Here is a 22319-nt window from a genome sequence, read left to right as displayed (position 1 = left end):
CCTAAAATCCCCACTTACTCTAACTCCACCTTTTTTGGCTATAATTATACCTACTAAGACCCGGTGAAGGCACGTCTGCCCACCTCTTAGATAAGTGGCTACTCTGTAACACTGCACAAGCATGTACCGGTCCGGAAAGCCTGCACTTCCTTAATGGGTCTATATGGCACAACTGTGCATACAAGGCACACCCTAGCGCCACGTTTGAGACGAATGTTACCTGCAACTGCACCACAGCCAAAACAATATCCTATCCGCCCACACCTGTCTGCCTCAAGCCCCCTTTTTTCTTTATAGTATTCAATGCCCCTGCCACTAACTATGCTTTTAGTCTCTCTTGTGAGTCCCAGAATTGTCTGCTATCAGAATGTTGGAACACCACGGTGGGAGACTCGGCAGTAATAGCCAAGATACCGACGTATATCCCGATGCCAGTACAGGTGAACCCTGACAAGCTGCCGGTGCTGCTTCGACATAAACGAGACTTTGGAATAACAGCAGCCATTATTGCAGCTATCGCAGCATGCGCCGCCGCTGCTACTGCTGCCGTAGTAGCGTTGACAACCTCAGTACAGACAGCAGCTGCGCTCAACAACGTAACAGGAATGGTCGCTGAAGCATTGGCTACGCAAGAACAAATTAACGGACATTTGCATGCTGGGATCCTTATTGTAAATCAAAGGGTTGATCTTGTATTGCACCTGTTAGTGAGTGGAAAAAAATGTTACAGCAATCTGTTTCGTTCCTCAAACAGTGGGCCGGACTTGGTGCCATGGCTGTTCTCTTAATCACAGCTAACGTAATAATGTTACATTGGGTGTGTGGACAATAACACCTCATGGTTCAAGCCATGATGGCTCTTGAAGCTGGTACCTCCCCCCAGATATGGCTAAGTATGCTAGATCGGTAGTCAAAGACGGGTAAGACTGATCCCACACCATAGCAACCTAAGACAGGGGCTCTTCGACCAGGGAGAGTACCCGATGACGGGTAAGCATGTGTGCTGAGGATTGGCAACCTAAGACAGGCACGATCTCAGCCATTATAAATAAATAAAAAAGGGGGAGATGTCGGGAGCCAGTACAGGAGGCCTACTCTAAGAGCTGTAAGGGACTGAATATGATTGGCTGTTCATTTAGGTCCACTCACGCGGGAGGTGCATGAGCACTGCGGTGATTGGCTAGGTGGGCTAAGCTGCCGGTGTATATATGCTTGAATGTACTTGTAGAGGGGCGGGCCCGCTGGGAGCCAGGCCGCGCCCCGCCGGCCGGCCTGAGGGGGCCGCAGCCCGGACCATGGCGGCGGCAGTGGCGGTGGCGGCGGGCGCCGAGGGGCGGCGCGCGGCCCTGGAGGCGGCGGCGGCAGCGGCCGAGCGGGGCGCGGGAGCTGCGTGCTGTGCTGCGCCAGAGGGGGAAGAAGATAAAAAGAAGCCATTAAAGAAGTTTGCCTCCACGCGTGTCTCCGTGTCGTTCTTGCTGGCGAGAGCGACAGTTATTAGTACCCCTGCATTTGAGTCCTGATTTTGCCTTGTTCAAGCTGTACAATCTTGTATATATTAGGACAAATTGCTTAATTTTGATTTCACTTTCTTTAGCTGTCAGATTTGATTAAAAATACCTTATAAGTTGGTTTTGAGGATTAAGTTAGACAAAGTAATGACCTTTTGCATTCTAAAAGTACCATTTAAAATGTTGGATAATAGTTTTATTAATATTTAGAGTCTGTCAGATTACGCACTTAAATTTAAACTTCCTTTTCATCCATCAACTGAGAAAGTATTCATTTTTCTGTTTTTTTTTTTTTTTTAAAGATTTTATTTATTTATTTGACAGAGAGAAATCACAAGTAGACGGAGAGGCAGGCAGAGAGAGAGAGAGGGAAGCAGGCTCCCTGCTGAGCAAAGAGCCCGATGTGGGACTCGATCCCAGGACCCTGAGATCATGACCTGAGCCGAAGGCAGCGGCTTAACCCACTGAGCCACCCAGGCGCCCCTCATTTTTCTGTTTTAAAATGTCTCCTTTTTTGCTACAACTAAACTCTCCCTAATGTGGTGTCTAAGCCTCATAATTGATGCTAATATAATTGTGGAATGAAGGAATGAATATGTTCAACCTCTTGATATCAACATTATGTATTGTCATACATAATGATCTTATGTATGTATACATAATGATCGTATGTATGTTATACATAATGATCCAGATGGATGGATATGGATGCCTTTGTAACTTATTTCTGGAAGCCCCATCAAGACGTAGAGATATCGGGGCACCTGGGTGGCTCAGCTGGTTAAGCATCTGCCTTCGGCTCAGGTCATGATCCCAGGGTCCTGGGATCAAGCCCTGTATTGGACTCCCTGCTCAGCGGGAAGCCTACTTCTCCCTCTCCCACTCCCCCTGCTTGTGTTCCCTTCTCTTGCTCGCTCTCTGTCAAAGAAATAAATAAAATCTTTTTTTAAAAAAAGATGTAGAGATATTAACTTAAGCCCTCAAATAATGGCATAGGCATTAATTGCTGCAGACTTGGGAGGCAGCCTAGTTTAATTGCTAGACCTATACCTTGGGCTTGAGTCCAGTCTGCCCCTTTTTGGTTGAGCAAAAGTGGACAAGTCATTTAATCTTTTGAGTCTGGGTTTCTCTAGTCTGCTCCTTAGTGGGGTTACTTTGGGAATTTAATGTTAGTGTATGTGAAAGTATTTATAGACTATAAAACAGTATACAATACAGAAATTTTTGTTGTATTAAGATTGACAAGGATATTAGCTGAGCCATATGGCTTATGTTTATAATCATGAAAGTGTACAGAAAATAGTATTGCAAAGATCTTTCAAGTTTGGGTATTTGAAAGGACTCATGAGTCTCCATATTTACTTAAGGCTTTTGTTTAAAGGATATGGTGTAGCAAGAGAGAGAGTGAAGAAGCATTAGGAATGTGGGGGACATCAAGGGGAAACTGTCTAGAATCCCAATTTGTACACAGGTCCATTTCATCCTTGGATTGACCACCAAGGTCTTTGTGATAAATTCTGGGTTGTGGAGAGCTCAAGGCAGTTCGTAGTGGGGTATTTTTATGTTGTTCTGGTCATGTAGTCAAGCCTGGCTGGCTAACCAGTTCTATCAGGTGAAAATGTGTCAGTAAACAAACTGGTTTATAGGTCATCAGGTAGTTTTGGACCTGAAACAGCACATCATAAATCTAATTGACCTTATCTTGTCCAAGAGCCAGATAGCCAGATGTCCTCAGAGATGAAGATGGAGTTTTCCCAGTCCAGCTGTAAATAGAGCCTATTGTACACAATTATATTCAGAGCACCTGCTATGTACAAGCTATATGGTATGCCTTTGAAATTGGCATTAAGACATCATCCTTGACAACTAGGAAGACTAGTGAAGAAAAAAAAGACCATCAACAAAGTGTTATTGACAGTTAGGGGAGTCGTAAGCACAACCTCACAGTTTGTAGGTGATTTTCTGCTTGCTTATTTAAGGCTTCACTGAGGAAGTAACAGTTTAGATGTTAGAAGTAAGAAGATAGAATTTGTTAACAGTAATGGGCCCTACTCTGTACAGACATGTTTAAGATCCTCATTGTGACCTCCCTACCGTTGCTGAATGGTTTTATGTGCTTTATCTTTTATTTAATGACTTTTTCAACAATTAGATCTGATGAAATGTATCCCTAAGCAACAGGGAAGATTTGCATTCTGATATCTCAGGAAAAGATTTTAAGGAGACATACAGCATAGAGAATACAGTTAATAATATTATAATACACTTATCATGGGAAGCATTCAGTAATGTATAAAATTGTTGAATCACTGTGTTGTATACCTGAAACTAACATGTTGACTATACTTCAATTAAAAATTCAAAATTTTAATAAGAGTGTTTTAAGGAGGAACCACTACTTATTAAAAATATATACAGATTTCTAGGAAAAAATTACTTTTTATGGTCTTTTTTGGCAATGTTAAAAACAATACTAATAGGTCATATTTATTGACACTATGTGTCAACCACCATGCTAAGCACCTTATTTAATTATAATGAAAAATCTGTTTGAGGAACATTTATGATAATCGTCCTGCATATTTTGAATTATTTCCTCCTTCCGTAGAAAGAAAGTGGGTAACTTTCTTAACATTTTCGACATTTTATTAGTTTTACAGTGAAGTTATATATTTGCACGCTTTTGGTTGCCTTTTGTGTAACCAGCTGGGAATATATCCTTTCATCATAGAAGACGCTTAAATTAGTCATTCATGCCTTCTCTTCCCTCTCTCCCATCTCACAACCATCTTAGTTTAGTTCCTTATCATCACTTATCACATTTGGATTATGGTAGTCATAACTTATTTGTCCCCTTCCTACTGTATCCAGTCTGTAAACTTAAAGTTATTCTTCTCTTTATCATTCCTCTGCATCATTTACTCCCCATTTGCTCTCTCTGGAAGAGTTCAGACTTTGTGTAGTTTGGTAGGGAGATCATAGAGATATTGTCCATGTTTATATTAGTTCCACTGTATCAGAGGAGCTGTATGTAGCTTCCAATACAACTTTCCTCCTAGGCTTAATAAAAGTCATTTGTCATGGTTTCCTAGGCACAATATGTTCTTTCTGGCTTTGTACATTCGTGTGCTTTCTCTATGTCGGATATTGTTCTCTGCACTTGTTAAACTACTATTCACCCTTTAAGGCAAACTGAAATATTATCTCTTCTGTGAAGTTTTCATCAATTATACCAAGCCAAGGTCTAATGAATTGATAACATTTTCTATGAACTTCCATTATGGTATGTTGTATTTTTTTTATTATGTTAAAATCATGTTCATGTATTCATAAAATTAATGTTCATATGCATTTCCTTTGTGGAAACCACTTTTCTTGTTTTTCTTATTAGAGAGTAATTACTTATTGTGGAAAATTTTGAATCAGTCAGCAAATATTGATTGACTATTTTCAATATGCCAGGCACAGTGCTAAGTCTGGGAGAAACTGGTGAAATCTTCATGAAGTTTACACTTTAGACTTGGGGAAGTACTTAGTTCAGCTCTTAAAAATGTTGTGAAGGGAAATATAGAAAATACAAAGAAGCAGAAAAAGAAAAATGAAAAGCACCAGTAATCACCCTGTTCAGCATTACATTACAAAATGAAATGTAAAAATCATACCTGGTCCCGGGAGGCCTATGAGGCATAATTGATCTGCATAAGCTGTGGTTTAGATTCCGTGTACCAACTCCTGTGTCACCTCACCCTCAACTCACACCTGTGGCCTCATGGACCATTTCTTAGGAGCAGTTAATTGTTTGCTGTGTATCCTCCATACTGACTTTTCTCTTTCTCTCTCTCTCTCTTTTTCTCTCTGCACACACACATATTTTAAAAATAAAAATATATGACTATGCCTTATGTAGTATTTTGTGACTTGATATTCTCAGCAGATGTAAGGGATACTTCCATTCTTTAAAAAGTGATTTAGAATATAAACTTTATTTTTATTCTGTTTGAGCTTACTTTAAATTAAAAAAAAATACACTGAACCTACATTTCTGTATCAAAAGTGAAAAGATATTTGTTCACCCCCCTCATGTGAAATAATACATGGAACATGCGTTCTTTTACTTTTCACTTACTTCTACTTTTTTTTTTTTTTTAACCTCATACAAGTTAAGATAAGAGGGCCTGAAATATGGCAGTGATAGTGAGGATGAATGTAAGGGAACTCTAATGAGCATTCTCAACCCTTGCTTTTTGCCCTTCTGCCTCTGTGATAGCTCAGGACTCCTTTCCATCTCTTTCCTCTTTTCCTTTTCTTCTTCTCTAACTAGGAAGTCTTTTTTTTTTTTTTTTAAGATTTTATGTAATTATTTGGCAGAGAGAGAGACACAGAGAACAGGGGGAGAGGCAGGCAGAGGAAGAAGTAGGCTTCCCACTGAGCAAGGAGCCTCATGCAGGACTCCATCCAGGACCTTCAGATCATGACCTGAGCCGAAGGCAGCCACCTAACAATTGAGCCACCCAGGTGTCCTGGAAGTCTGTTTTATATGCATATAAAGCAGTAAGCAAGATACTTGTATAAATGGACATAAAGATGTTCAATGAAATATTGTTTAATAAAAGAAACATAACAACAGGGGTGCCTGGGTGGCTTAGTTGGCTAGGCAGCTATCTTCAGCTCCGGTCATGATCATGGAGTCCCAGTATCGAGTCTCGCATCAGGCTTCCTGTTCAGCAGGTAGTTTGCTTTTCCCTCTGGCCTCCCCCGCCCTCCCGTGCTCTCTCTGTCTTTCAGATAAATAAATAAAATCTTTAAAAAACAAAACGAAACAAAGAAAATATAGAAACAACCTAAAATGTCCAGTGGTATGGGAATAGATAAGTAAAATTGGTATATTCCTATGATAGCATACTGTACAGCAGTTGAAAGGAATGGACTGTTATAATTATCTACTGGATCTCTCACCTAATTTTTATTGATTAAAACTTTGTGGAGTGAGGGGCGCCTGGGTGGCTCATTGGGTTAAAGCCTCTGCCTTCGGCTCAGGTCATGATCCCAAGGTCCTGGGATGGAGCCCCGCATGGGGCTCTCTGCTCAGCGGGGAGCTTGCTTCCCCTTCTCTCTCTGCCTGCCTCTCTGCCTACTTGTGAGCTCTATCAAATAAATAAATAAAATCTTTAAAAAAAAACAAAAACAAAAAAAACTTTGTGGAGTGACATAGAGTTACCCGATTTAGATAAACATAAAAAGCACAAAACAAAACTGTATGTTTATGGACATACATATATGGAAAATAATTTTTAAATGAATTACAATTATGCACCCAAATTAACACTAGCCATTTTCTCTGGAAATGTGTGAAGGGAATTTGACTGGAGAGATGGTTGACTTTGATTATATCAGTAATAGTTCATTTAATTTATTAAAATAAAAGCTTGATGCAGACATGGCAAAATGTAAATTATGATCAATTTTTAGGTTTCTTTTTTTAATTCATTTACATTCAATTAGCCAGTAAGTAGTCCATAATTAGTTTCATATGCAGAGTTCAACAGTTCATCAGTTGCATACAATACCCCCATTTTGGAAAGCCATCCTCAAAGTGCCAGCCCTCAGGGTGGCAGTGGAATCACAAGACCCAAGAATCCCATTCGTTCTGTCTGCAGCGGCACTTTTGCCAGCCCAGGCCCGGACGTTGGGAGAGCCAAACATGGATCGCTGGGCCTCACCCTAGATGTCTCTGTGCTCCCGTGCAAGTAAGGTAAGTGGCAGGTCAGGTGATGGGTGAGGTCCATTTCAGCTGTGAAATTTCCAAAATGCCCAGTTAGCACCCACTCTGGTTCTTAGACCTTGTGTTACCACCTTCCACCCAACACCTTTGGTTTTCTTAATGGAAGAGAACAGCTTTCATTGATCACTTTGTACGATGAGCTAAATAATTTTTAAAAATTATCTTGGGGATTCCTAATTATCCCTAAACTCCCCATTATGGAACAATCGTTCCTGAATTTTTTTTTCTTTTTTCTTTTTTTATTAACATATAAAAGTATTATTTATAAAAAATATTATTTGTTTCAGGGATACAGGTCTGTGATTCATCAGTCTTATACAGTTCACAGCAGTCAGCATAGCACATACCCTCCCCAATGTCTATCACCCCGCCACCCCATCCCTCCCACCTTCTCCCCTTCAGCAACCCTCAATTTGTTTTCTGAGACTAAGAGTCTCTTATGGTTTGTTTCCCTCTCTGCTTTCATCTTGTTTCATTTTCCCTTCCCCTACAATACTCTGTCTTGATTCTCAAATTCCGATCAATGAGATCTTATGATAATTGTCCCTCTCTGATTGACCTGTTTTGCTTAGCATAATACACTCTACTTTCACCCACGTCCTTGCAAATGGCAAGCTTTCACTTTTTGATGGCTGCATAATAGTCCATTGTATATACCACTTCTTCTGTATTCATTCTTCTGTTGATGGACATCTAGCCTCTTTCCATAGTTTGGATATTGTGGACATTGCTGCTATAAACATTTGGGTACCCATGCTTCTTTGGATCACTACATTTGTATCTTTGGAGTAAATACCTGGTAGTGCCATTGCTGGGTCAGAGGGTAGCTCTATTTTCAGCTTTTTGAGGAACCTCTGTACTGTTTTCCAGAATGGCTGCATCAGCTTGCATTCTCACCAACAGTGTAGGAGGGATCCCTTTTCTCCGCATCCTCGCCAACACCTGTTGTTTCCAGACTTGTTAATTTTAGTCATTCTGACTGGTGTGAGGTAGTATCTCATGCTGGTTTTGATTTGTATTTCCCTGATGCCAAATGATGTGGAAGATTTTTTCATGTGTCTGTTGGTCATTTGGATGTCTTCTTTGCCTACATGTCTGTTCATGTCCTCTGCCCATTTCTTGACTGGATTCTTTGTTCTTTGGTTGTTGAGTTCGATTAAGTTTTTTTTTTTTAAATAAAGATTATTTATTTATTTGACAGACAGAGATCATAGGTAGGCAGAGAGGCAGGCAGGGGGATGGGAAAGCAGGCTCCCTGCAGAGCAGGGAGAGCCCCATGCGGATGCGGGGCTTGACTCCAGGACCCCGGGTTCATGACCTGAGCTGAAGGCAGAGGCTTTAACCCACTGAGCCACCCAGGCACCCCTTAAGTTCTTTATAGATTTTGGATTATAGCCCTTTATCTGATATGTCATTCACAAATATCTTCTCCCATTCTGTCAGTTGTCTTTTGGTTTTGTTGACATTTCCTTTGCTGTGCAAAAGCTTTTGATCTTGATGAAGTCCCAATAGTTCATTTTTGCCCTTGTTTCCTTTGCCTTTGGTGATGTTTGTTTGTTTGTTTGTTTTCAATTTATTTGACACAGAGAGATCACAAGGAGGCAGAGAGGCAGGCAGAGAGAGAGAGAGGGGGAAGCAGGCTCCCTGCTGAGAAGAGAGTTTGGCAATGTTTCTAGGAAGAAGTTGCTGTGGTTGAGGTCGAAGAGGTTGCTGCCTGTGTTCTCCTCAAGGATTTTGATGGATTGCTGTTTCACATTGAGGTCTTTCATCCATTTTGAGTCTGTTTTTGTGTCTGATCTAAGGAAATGGTCCAGTTTCGTTCTTCTGCATGTGGCTGTCCAGTTTTCCCATCACCATTTGTTGAAGAGACTGTCTTTTATTTCACTGGACATTTTTTTCCTGCCTTTGTCAAAGATTAGTTGACCATAGAGATGAGGGGGTCCATTTCTGGCCTCTCTGTTGTTTCACTGATCTATGCGTCTGTTTTTGTGCCATTGCCACACTGTCTTGATGATTACAGCATTGTGACAGAGCTTGAAGTCCAGAATTGTGATGTCACCAGCTTTGCTTTTCTTTTTCAACATTTCTCTGGGTATTCAGGGTCTTTTCTGGTTCCATATAAATTTTAGGATTATTTGTTCCATTTTTTTGAAAAAAGTTGGTGGGGATTTTGGCAGGGATTGCATTGAATGCGTAGATTGCACTAGGTAGCATAGACATTTTCACAATATTTGTTCTTCCAATCTATGAACCTAGAACATTTTTCCATTTCTTTGTGTCTTCTTCAATTTCTTTAATGCATACTTTATACTTTTCTGAGTACAGATTCTTTGCCTCTTTGGGTAGACTTATTCCTAGGTATCTTAAGATTTTGGGTGCAGTTGTAAATGGGACTGACTCCTTAATTTCTCTTTCTTTTTTCTTGCTGTTGGTGTGATTTTTACATCCTGACACTTTATGGAATTCCTGTATGAAGGCAGTTTTGGGGTGGAGTCTTTTGGGTTTTCCACATAAACTATCATATCATCTGCAAAGAGTGAGAGTTTGACCTCTTCTTTGCTGATTCGGTTGCCTTTAATTTCTTTTTGTTGTGTGATTGCCGAGGCTAGGCCTTCTAGTACTATGTGGAATAGCATGGTGATAGTGGACTTCCCTGCCATGCTTCTGACCTTAGGGGAAAAGCTTTCAGTTTTTCCCCATTGAGAATGATATTCGCTGTGAGTTTTTCATAGATGGTTTTGATGATATTGAGGTATGTATCTCCTATCCCTGCACTGTGCAGGGTTTGATCAAGAAAGGATGCTGTACTTTGTCAAATGCTTTTTCTGCATCTATTCAGAGGTTCATATGGTTCTTGTTCTTTCTCTTATTAGTGTAGTTTATGACATTGATTGATTTGTGGATGTTGAACCAATCTTGCAGCCCAGGAATAAATCCCACTTGGTTGTGGTGAATGATCTTTTTTTTTTTTTTTTAAGATTTTATTCATATATTTGACAGAGATTGCAAGTAAGCAGAAAGAGGAGGAAGCAGGCTCCCTGCTGAACAGGGAGCCCAATGCAGGGCTCGATCCCAGGACCCTGGGATCATGACTTGAGCCGAAGGCAGAGGCTTTAACCCACTAAGGCACCCAGGTGCCCCATGAATAATCCTTTTTAATGTACTGTTGGATCCTATTGACTAGTATTTTGGTGAGAACTTTTACATCCATGTTCATCAGGGATATTGGTCTATAATTCTTTTTGATGGGTTTTCATCAGATTTTGGGATCGAGGTAATGCTGGCCTCATAAAATGAGTTTGGAAGTTTTCCTTCCATTTCTATTTTCTGGAACAGTTTCAGGAGAATAGGTATTAACTCTTCTTTAAATGTTTGGTAGGATTCTCCTGGGAAGCCGTCTGTCCCCGGGCTCTTGTTTGTTGGGAGATTTTTGATGACTGCTTCAGTGTCCTTACTGGTTATGGGTCTGTTCAGGTTTTCTATTTCTTCCTGGTTCAGTTTTTGTAGTTTATACATCTCTAGGAATGCATCCATTTCTTCCAGATGGTCTAATTTGCTGGTGTATAGTTGCTCATAAAATGTTCTTATAATTGTTTGTATTTCTTTGGTGTTGGTTGTGATCACACACCTCTTTCATTCATGATTTTATTAATTTGGATCCTTTCTCTTTTCTTTTTGTCAAGTCTGGCCAAGGGTTTATCAATCTTATTAATTCTCTCAGAGAACAAACTCCTACTTTTGTTGCTCTGTTCTCCTGTTCTTTTGGTTTCTATTTCATTGAGATCTGCTCTGATCTTTATTATTTCTCTTCTCCTGCTGGGTTTAGGCTTTCTTTGCTGTTCTTTCTCCAGCTCCTTTTGGTGTACGGTTAGGGTGTGTACTTGAAACCTTTCTTGTTTTATGAGAAAGGCTCATATTGCTCTGTACTTTCCTCTCAGGACTGTCTTTTGCTGCATCCCAAAGATTTTGAACAGTTGCGTTTTCATTTTCATTTGTTTCCGTGAATTTTTTAAATTCCCCTTTAATTTCCTGGTTGACGCATTCATTCTTTATCAGAATACTCTTTAGCGTCCATGTTATTTGAGTTCTTTCCAACTTTTTCCTTCTGGTTGAGTTCTAGTTTCAATGCATTGTGGTCTGAAAATATGCAAGGCATGATCCCAGTCTTTTGGTACCAGTTGAGACCTGATTTGTGACCCAGGATGTGATCTATTCTGGAGAATGTTCCATGTGCCCTAGAGAAGAATGTATATTCTGGTGCTTTGGGATGGAATGTTCTGAATATATCTGTGAAGTCCATCTGGTTCATTGTGTCGTTTAAAGCCTTTATTTCCTTGTTGATATTTTGCTTAGATGATTCGTCCAGTTCAGGGAGGGGAAACTGTATCCAAAAATTTTAAAGAAAGAAAAACATATATACATAAAAATTAAGATGGAATACAATGAAGGGATGGAATATGAATGTAAAAATGAAAATTAAAAACATTTTTAAAAAGGAATTGATACAATGTTGGTTAAAATAGGAAGGAAGAACAATTCAAAAAAATTTAAAAAGAAAAAATAAAGAAAAATTTAAAAATTAACTGGAAAGATTAAAGAATCATGGAAAAAAGCCATGAATTCTATGTGCTCTCTTCCCCAAGCGCTGGAATTTTGCACTTCTCATTGACTGTTAAACTTGGTCTTGGTTGGTTGCTCTTGCTGATCTTCTGGGGCAGGGGCTTATTGCAGTGATTCTCAAGTCTCTTTGCCCCAGGTGGAGTTACACACCGCTGCCAGGGCCCAGGCTACGTAATCTGCTCAGGTTTGCTCTCAGTAGCTTTTGTTTCCTGAAATCTTTCTGTACAGCTTTGGAGGACGAGAATGAAAATGGTGGCCTCCCAATCTCTGGTCCAGGAAGAGCCAGGAACTCAGGGCCCCACTCTTCAGTATGTCCTCAGAGAAAAGCAATCAATCACTCCTGTCTCCCTGGTCTCCAGCCACACTCTGTGTTCACCTGGCCTATGATGAGTGTTTCTATCTCTGGTACATGACACTGGTTGGAGTCTTCAAGCTCAGTTGATTCCTGCAGCACGCTCCTGTGCTGCTCCTCCCAGAGGGGGAAAGGGAGTCTCCTTGTTTCTGCTGCTTGTTGGGCCCCTGCTCAAAGAGGCCGACTGTGCCACAGATCACAGTTTATGGCAACCCTGAGCTGAGACCCCACTCCTCAGCTCAGTCTGTGCAACTGGCTTCCCCATTGCAACACCTGGGAGCTCTGCCACACTTAGGCACCCCTCCCCTATCTTTCTGTGACCTGGAGGGTCCTAAGACCACACTATCTGGGTGAGGGTTCCACCCCCACTTAGCCACTGGAGCGACGTCCCCTTTGCTGAGCAGACTTCTAAAAGTTCCGATTTTGTGCTCTGATGCTCTGTCACTTGCCGGGAGCCAGCTGATGTAGGCTTCCTCCCCGCCATGGTCTGTCTTCCTGTATATCACCTTGGATTCGCTTCTCTGCAGTCCTTCCAGAATGTGGTTGCTTTTGTGTTCATAGAATTGCTGCTATTCTTTTCTTTAATGTCCTGTGGAGTTTGTAGGTATTCAGATAGTTTGATAACTAGCTGAATTCCTGGAACCAGATGAAATTTAGGTTTCCTACTCCTCCAACATCTGCTCTTACCCCCTCTTTTTTCTGGATTTTACAGTTTCTGTAATTAAAGGCCATTGTGTCGCATCTGGCACAAACTAGATAATGAATTTCACTTTGCTCTTTTTGTCAACCATTCCTACAGGTGGAGTGAATCATCGTAGTATCAGTAAGTACTTGGGATGTTACATACCCCAGTTATTTGTCAATACCCCAGTTTATTTAAAGCTTTTCCAGCCCCTTTAAACTTACTGCCCCCAACCCCGTGGTAACACGGGGTATTTGAGGTACAAATTCAGGAAATAAACATTCTTTATTGTGCCAGGAACCAGTTCTTAGGAGAAATACCATTATACCCTGCCTAGCAACTTTTGTATTGTTTCATGGTTATTGTTTCTGCACTTGAAAGTCTTCTGTAGATTACAGCTCACTAGTCTGCTACTAGTTAATTATTTGACTTCTATGTCAGTTTATTGTGAAACCTTAGTTATTTCCTAATTGTTTTTTTCTTCCAAGTTTTTATTATTGATTGATTGATTTTTAAAGGTTTTATTTATTAAAAAGTGAGAAAGAGAGGGAGATAGTGCATGTGCCTGTACATGAGTAAGGGGAGGGGCAGAGGGAGAAGGAGGCTCCCTGCTGAACAGGGAGCCTGGTTTGGGATTTGATCCTAGGACCCTGAAATCATGACCTGAGCTGAAGGCAGATGCTTAACCGACTGAGCCACCCAGGTGCCCCTTCATTTCTTGTTTTGTTTTTTTTCCTTTTAAAGATTTATTTATTTTGAGAGAGAGAAAAAGAAAGAAAACGAGAGCATGGTGGGAGGGGCCAAGGGTGAGAGAGGCAGACTCCCCACTGACTGCAGAGCCTGATGCAGGGTTCAGTGTCATGACCCTGAGATCCTGACCTGAGCTAAAATTAATAGTTGGATGCTTAACCTACTAAGCCACCCAAGCACCCCTTTCTTCCAAGATTTTATTTTTTAATTTTTATTTTTAAAGATTTTATTCGTTTATTTGAGAGAGAGAAATCACAGAGGGAGACTGAGGGGGAAGCTGACTCCCCACCGAGTAGAGAGCCCAACAGGGGCTCCATCCCAGGACCTGGAGATCATAGCCATAGCTGAAGGCAGACTCCAATGAACTGGTCCACCCAGATGCCTCCCCACCCCCAAGTTTATATTTTAATTCCAGTTGGATAACATACACTGTAATATTAGTTTCAGGTGTAGAATTTGGTGGTTCAGCCCTTACATAAAACACCTGGTGCTTGGAGTACCTGGGTGGCTTAGTCTGCCTATTTATCTATAATATATATTTATATATCATATCTTCTTTATCCATTCATCTATCTGTGGACACGGGCTCTTTCCATAATTTGGCTTTTATGGATAACACCTGGACTTTCCATAATTTGACTATTGTTGATAATGCTGTCGTAAACATCAGGGTGCATGTATCCTTTCAAGTTAGAATTTTTATATGCTTTGGGCAAATACCTAGTAGTGCAATTGCTGGATCATAGGGTGGTTCTATTTTTTAAAAATGATTTTATTTATTTGACAGAAGGACAGCCAGAGAGGGAACACAAGTAGGGGGAGTGGGAGAAGGGGAGCAGGCTTCCCGCAGAGCAGGGAGCCTGATGTGGGGCTCAACCCCAGCACCCCGGGATCATGACCTGAGCCGAAGGCAGACGCTTAATGACAGAGCCACCCAGGCACCCTGGGTAGTTCTATTTTTAACTTTTGAGGAACCTTCATTCTGTTTTTCAGATGACTGCACCAGTTTGCATTCCCACAAACAGTGTAAAAGTGTTCCCCTTTCTCTGTATCCCTACCAAGATATGTTGTTTCCTGTGTTGTTAAGTTTAGCCATTCTGACAGGTGTAAGGTGGTATCTCATTGTGGTTTTGATTTGTATTTTCCTGATGATGAGTCATTTTGAGCATCTTTTCATGTGGCTGTTAGCCATCTATATGTCTTCTTTGGAAAAGTGTCTATTCATGTCTTCTGCCCATGTCATAAGTGGATTATTTGTTCTTTGGGTTTTGAGTTTGATAAATTCTTTATAGATTTTGGATATTAATCCTTTATCAGATATGTCATTTGCAAAGATCTTCTCTTATTCCATAGATAGCCTTTTAGTTTTTTTGATTGTTTCCTTCTGGTATATTCATGACCTTTAACTGATGCATTCCAGTTCTAAGTAAATGAGTGAGTGAAAAATTTAGTGAGACTAGATTTGAATTAATGATAAATCTGATAAATTAATTTGTGAGTAAAGAATTACTCCATTACATCATAATTGAACTACTTATAAAATGATATCTGTTTTTGAATATCTTTACTATTTTGTAAATTTGGCACTAGTTTAATTTGCAGGAGAGCAGAGTCTGTCTGGTTTTCCTTTGTATTCCTTTATAGTGCTTTTCATAGTAGATATTCAGTAAATACTTGCTTTTGAATGAGTGAATCAATGTAAGGCGGCTGCTCTTAAGAAATTTAACTAAAGGGGGCACCTGGGTGACTCAGTGGGTTAAGCCTCTGCCTTCAGCTCAGGTCATGATCTCAGGGTCCTGGAATCCAGCTTGACATCAGGCTCTCTGCTCAGCGGGGAGTCTCTCCCCCCCCCTTACCTTTCTGCCTACTTGTGATCTCTCTCTATCTCTCTGTCAAATAAATAAAATCTTCTAAAAAAATTTTTTTTAATTTAAGGACTTAGATGTAAATACTTATGTTTTGATTTAATGGAAAGAGAGCTATCTGTACAGGGCAATCTGTGCCAAGTGCCAGATGAGGGGTTAGAACAGTTTGTGCTGAAAGAAGAGGGAGTGATCATATTCAGTACCAGTGACTAAGCAAAACTTACTGAGTTGGGCCCTGAAAAGAAAGTTTTAATCAAAGTGGAGAGGAAGTGGGGATTATCAAAATAATCATTTTCTGATTTTGTTATTTCAGAATGCCTCTTCATCCTGAATATGGTTTGGAAACTTCCCCTTTTTTGACCTTTGGATAAATCTGAAATCTTTATTTCACTAAGTATTTCTCCAGGGAGATCAGAACCATCTTAGTTCCCTTGTTCTTCTAATTCATGTCTTCTGTATCATTCTTTTCTGTTAATTGTTTATTCTCACTGTTCAGCTCTCATCTTTGAGCCTTCTTCAAAGCAGCATTATATAAATACAACATTCTTTTTTTTGCTATGAACCTTTCCCTATGATCTCCGTCTTAATAAACGATAGTACCTGAGCTGTAACTAATGTGGGGCTCCCAAGGTCTTCTGTTATCTCTTTAAGAGACCACTATGTGGGGCGCCTGGGTGGCTCAGTGGATTAAGCCGCTGCCTTCGGCTCAGGTCATGATCCCAGGGTCCTGGGATCGAGTCCCGCATTGGGCTCTCTGCTCAGCAGGGAGCCTGCTTCCTCCTCTCTCTCTCTCTGCCTGCCTGTCTGCCTGCTTGTGATCTCTATCAAATAAATAAAATCTTTAAAAAAAAAAAAAAAAAGAGACCACTATGTACTTGGCCTTTCTTCCCAAACCTAAAATGTACTTCCTCTTGAACTTAATATGGACATTTTCATTTTTATTATTTTATCATAAATAGTTTTAAGTGTTATTTTTATTAAATACAGAGTAAAGTGAAAATAGAATGTAGTTTTAAAAAATAATGTGTAAGTTTTGCACAGTGGCAGTATCATAGCCAATGAGGTTTATCTGAGGTGCGATTATTACTAATTAAAAAATAATGTGTAAAACCAGTTTTCATAAATTAAATAATTTTTTTTGAAACTACTATATGCACTCTAAAGAAAATAGAATGACTCTTGTATTAGTAGTGACATAAATACTTATCTTTCTTTTTTTCAAGGCATAGCTCCAGTGCTAGCTCCTTACTGAATCTCTTCTTGAGTTCCTTCCCTCCCCCTGAGTATGTTGTTGGGTGCCCCTTGGTCTTGCCATTCTCCCTTGCTATTTGTTTACCTGTCGGTCTTTCCTAAGTTGTATATATATTTTCCCAGAACAGGAACCAGAATTATTCACTTGCTAAACCTTTCTTCCCATCTCCCATCTCAGTGCCTTGCCCATAGGAAATACTTAATAAATGTTTGTCAAATTGAACTGAATTTTTGCTTATAATTCTTTAAAGTGAGACATACCTGTGTTGGTTTCCTGCTTTATTCTGATATCTGTCTTAATAAAGGAGTACCTAATAATGTAATACGCATTTGTATGTTTTTTTAAAACTCTGGGTGAAATAGCATATACTACTATTTTCTTTTTCTTTGTTATTGTTCTGAATTAGAAAGCAAGCTTTCTCCCTTTTGACAACTTTCTGAGTTGATCGAAGTATCAAGACAGTTCCCAGGCAGCACTTAATTTTTATTTTATTTTATTTATTTTACTTTTATGTCCATTAATTAACATATAGTATATTATTAGTTTCATAGGTAGAGTTTAGTGATTCATCAGTTGCTAATACCCATTGCTCATTACATCAAGTGCTCTCCTTAATGCTCATCACCCAGTACCCTGTCTCCCTACCCACCTCCCCTCCAGCAACCCTCAGTTTGTTTCCTATAGTTAGAGTCTGTTATGGTTTGTCTCCCTCTCTGATTTCGTTTCATTTTATTTTTCCCTCCCTTTCCCTATATTCATCTCCTCTGTTTCTTAAATTCCAGCACCTAATTCTTAATATGATCTTTTTGGGTCATAGTTATTGTTTTCATCGTACTTTAAAGATTTTAAATATTTTGCCCCCCACCCCTTACAGGTCTGGAAACCTAAGTCTTTTTTCTTTTTCTTTTTTTTTTTTTTTTTTTTTTTGAGATTTTGTTGATTTACTTCTCAGAGAGCAAGAGAAGCACAAGCAGGGGGAAATACAGAGAGAGGCTCAGGCTCCCCGCTGAGCAAGGAGCCCAGGACCCTAGGATCATGACCTGAGCCAAAGGCAGACGCTTAACCCGGCTGAGCCACCCAGGAGTTCCAGGAAACTAAGTCTTAAGCATAAATAATTTCCCCAAATTAACACAGCTAGGAAGTGGTATGAATAAAATGTTGCCTGATATAAATTGAGAAGATTAAATTAGAAGGTCTGCCTGTCTTCTTTCAGCTCCAAAGTCTTTGAAGTTCTGGGAATCTTTTACATTATTTGAACATCTGTATAAGCAGTAAAATATTTCACAAAGTGAACTTGTTTGGGGGGACGGTGTCAGGTTGCTTTCAGGCTCAAACCAGTTACTGCTCTCACAAAGATTGTTTGCTGACCATGCAGGAGGGCTCCTCATAGTGGCAATAAAGCAGTAATTTTTTCAGCTTCACCAGGTTTTAATGCTTCTATTTTTTTATCTTCCGTTTTTGGGTGGTGGTTATACAGCTGTCAATTGTCTACCCAGTTGCCCCAGGGCTTTCTTGTGTCTGGCAAAATTTGAGAGAACCAAGACTGCTGAGTGCACTGGCTCCACCTACTGTCATTCTGAGGCAAATATCTTCCTACTGTTTCTCCTTTGAGAGTTGTTTCAAATTTATGTTTGTATATTGCTTTTTCCCCTTGACTTTCTTTCCTTTACTTTTGATATTATACTTTTCTTTTCATTTCCAAAAACTTGTTTTACTTACTACGAAATTTCTAAATTATGGGAATGTTGTTAATGTCTGTAATTTTTATTTGGTGGGAGAATACAAAGAAATTGTGTTCGGGGGTATGAAAATATTGTAGTTTTCAAATTTGAAAAAATTCCTTAAGTCTATATTCAAATAGGATTCCCTCTATAAAAAAATATTTTTTTTCTTTAATCTTTTAGTATACTAACTCTGTGGTATATGACTGAATCTCTAGTTTTTACTTCTGGCAACTTTTTAAAAAAAGATTTTATTTATTTATTTGACAAAGAGAGAAACAGGGAGAGAGGGAACACCAGCAGGTGGGAGTAAGAGAGGGAGAAGCAGGCTTCCTGCTGAACAGTGAGCCCGATGCGGGGCTTAATCCCAGGACCCTGGGATCATGACCTGAGCTGAAGGCAGACGCTTAATGGCTGAGCCACCCAGGTTCTCCCCACTTCTGGTAAAAAACTTTTAATTGAATTTTCTGGGAGCATCCCAAACCCAATTAAACTCCAAAGAGTAGTAATTTAGCCTTCATTTTCTTTTTTCTTTTTTTTTTTCATTTATTTATTTTCAGCATAACAGTATCATTATTTTTTCACCACACCCAGTGCTCCATGCAGTCCGAGCCCTCTATAATACCCCCCACCTGGTACCCTGACCTCCCACCCCCCCACCACTTCCAACCCCTCAGATTGCTTTTCAGAGTCCATAGTCTCTCATTATTCACCTCCCCTTCCAATTTACCCCAACCCCCTTCTCTCTAACTCCCCATGTCCTCCATGCTTTTTGTTATGCTCCACAAATAAGTGAAACCATATGATAATTGACTCTCTCTGCCTGACTTATTTCATTCAGCATAATCTCTTCCAGTCCGGTCCATGTTGCTACAAAAGTTGGGTATTCATCCTTTCTGATGGAGGCACAATACTCCATAGTGTATATGGACCACATCTTCCTTATCCATTCATCTGTGGAAAGGCATCTTGGTTCTTTCCACAGTTTGGTGACCGTGGCCATTGCTGCTATAAACATTGGGGTACAGATGGCCCTTCTTTTCACTACATCTATATCTTTGGGGTAAATACCCAGGAGTGCAATTAGCCTTCATTTTCTATCATTTATTTATATTATATTTAAATTTTAAACTATAAAAGCAGTATAACCACATTGTGGAAAATACAGACGAAAGAGAAAAGATTGGTTTACCATCTTAAAAAACCCATTCTTATCATATTGGTGTTTGGGGTAACCTTCAGCAACCATAGTTATGCCCAGCCATGATTAATGAAAACAGTTTTATAGTTGTGCTAGTTACCAACTTATCCCTCAGCTCCAAACTGATTCATTGCATACTCTGTGAAAATGAACCTTTACATAGGTTCCTTTGCTAACTGGCTGAATGTTAAACTTTACCAGTAGAGGGCACTGGAGAGACATTGGAAGAGGGAGGGGTTTTCCATCTTGGTTCTGAGGTGCTGGCCTGGTAGTTTCTCCACTGCCTGGCTCTTGCAGTACAAGTGGCTTACCTAATGTCTCTCTGACAGTACATGAAGATTCTAGTGCCCTGATCTTAAAGCTTGTCAGCTTTTACAGTGATAGCTCCTGCGGAGCACTGCAGTCAGCAGGATCCACTAGCCAGTAGCTCCCCACTCCATGTGATCAGCTTTCCCTGGCTCCCTAGAGGGCATATGAAGAACAACGTTCTTAAGGGTATAATTTTCAGTAAGCTCTGCAGTTGTGGCACTACAGCAACTTTTCTGTTGTTCTGTGAGCTGTGGTCATGCCCTTTCCAACAGGGTTTAGATCTCAGTCCTGGCTGAGACCTCTTCTTTTAGTATTTATCTCCAACCTAGGAATAGTGGCCATTCCTTATATCTGCTATTTCTATATTCTCAAATATTCTCTTCTTATTAGCTAATCCCTCATTATTCCAAGTTTCTCGTAGGTAATGATTCTTTATGGTAAACTTTTCTTTTTCAAATTACCCTCTGGTGAGGGTTTCCCAAACACCAAAATGATAAAAATGGATATTTTAAGATGGTAAAATAATGGATTTTCTTCTTCTTTTTCCTGTATTTTCTACAATAAGGCTATATTGTTTTTATAATTAAAAATATTAATATAGGGGCACCTGGGTGGCTCAATGGGTTAAAGCCTCTGCCTTCGGTTCAGGTTCCAGGGTCCTGAGATAGAGCCCCACATTGGGCTCTCTGCTCAGCAGGGAGCCTGCTTCCTCCTCTCTCTGTCTCTGCCTGCCTCTCTGCCTACTTGTCTGTCAAATAAGAAAATAAAATCTTTAAAAAAAATATTAACATAAATGAATGATAGAAAGTAAAACCCAAATTACTTCTCCTTAGAGTTTGATTGGTCCTTGAGTTACACCATTTTAAAAAAATATTTTATTTATTTGTTTGAGAGAGTACACATGCTTGCACATGAGTGGGTAGGGGGAGGGACAGAAGGAGACGGGGAAGCAGGCTCTTGCTGAGCAGGGAGCCTGACTCAGGGCTCAATTTCAGGACCCTGATCATGACCGGAGCTGAAGGCAGATGCTTAACCAACTGAGCCACCCAGGTGCCCTGACTCATACCATTTTTAAAGGAGAAATTTTCAGTCCGTGGTCATTTAATGTGCATTCTTTTTTGTCCAGTAAAATTAAATGACATATAACTCCTTATTTATAAAGCAATTTCATATCTATTCTTTAAATCAGCTTTTTAAAAAACTTTTATTCTTGACTTTATAATCTTACCTTTATAGTTTTTTTGCCTTTGTAGTTAAACCTTTTGGTCTCATGTTTAAAAACTCATTGCCACTCCAAGGTCATCAAGCTATTTTCCCATGTTTTCTTCTAAAATTTATGTTGTTTTACCTTTCACGTTTAGATCTGCAGTACATCTCAAAATAAAAAGTATGAGTTTGGGGCCCAGATTCGTTTTTTCCCCATGTAAGTATCTATTTGATCCAGAACCATTTATTGAAAAGACCATTTTTTCTAAACTACACTGAAGGGCCATGTTTATCACAAATCCGGTGACCATATAAGTTGGTTCTTGGGATCTTTTTTATTCTTTTTGTCTGTCCTTGCTAATAGGCCTTGATGTCTCTAAATACTCTACCTTTGTTGTTATTTGAGATTGTCTGGGTTCTTCTTGGCCTTCTGAATTTTCATATAAAGTTTATAACCACTTTCTCAATTTGTACCCAAAAAACCTGTCAGGAGTTCTAGTCTTAAACCTCTTTGTTAGGTTTGTATTGAGGTATGTGATGAGTTTTGATGCTACTGAAAATTACATGTGTAGCACTACAGCTTGCAGTTACAGATTCAAGTTGTCAGTCTGACTCAGGAGTCAAAAATGTCTTTATTACTATGTTTTCTTAGCTGTGCAGAGAGATAAAGTGGGTATGGGATCATTATCTAATCTCAAGGCCTATTATCTTCCCAAATACACAGATTCAAGTATAATACAGTAATACTTCAGGAGTCTAGGCCAGAAAGCAAGTCTTTTTTTTTTAAGATTTTATTTATTTGACAGAGAGATCACAAGTAGGCAGAGAGGCAGGCAGAGAGAGAGAAGGGGAAGCAGGATCCCTGCTGAGCAGAGAGCCCGATGTGGGGCTCTATCCGAGGACCCTGAGATCATGACCTCAGCTGAAGGCAGAGGCTTAACCCACTGAGCCACGTAGGCACCCCAAGAAAGCAAGTCTTCTACAAGGAAAAAATTTGTGCTAGCTTCAAACTTTTCCATAGTAATGTTCAGTGGGGAAGACAACAGCATAATACTTACAAACTTTTGAAGG

At 39.8% G+C, this 22319-nt stretch overlaps 1 protein-coding gene and 1 non-coding gene across 3 annotated transcripts in view; both read left to right on the top strand.

The window, feature by feature from the left end:
• The window catches only part of ACER3 (alkaline ceramidase 3), a 153408-nt gene that overhangs the window by 18671 nt on the left and 112418 nt on the right, over positions 1-22319 (top strand). The window lies entirely within an intron of this gene.
• Positions 16589-16725, top strand: LOC131822832 (U4 spliceosomal RNA). Its single transcript, XR_009350326.1, has one exon. It is a non-coding gene; the product is annotated as a U4 spliceosomal RNA (small nuclear RNA).

The sequence above is a fragment of the Mustela lutreola genome, chromosome 1 (genome assembly GCF_030435805.1).
Source record: "Mustela lutreola isolate mMusLut2 chromosome 1, mMusLut2.pri, whole genome shotgun sequence".
Taxonomy (NCBI): Eukaryota; Metazoa; Chordata; class Mammalia; order Carnivora; family Mustelidae; genus Mustela; species Mustela lutreola.
The sequence above is the reverse complement of the archived record's forward strand: the minus strand, read 5'-3'. Positions and strand labels throughout refer to the sequence as shown.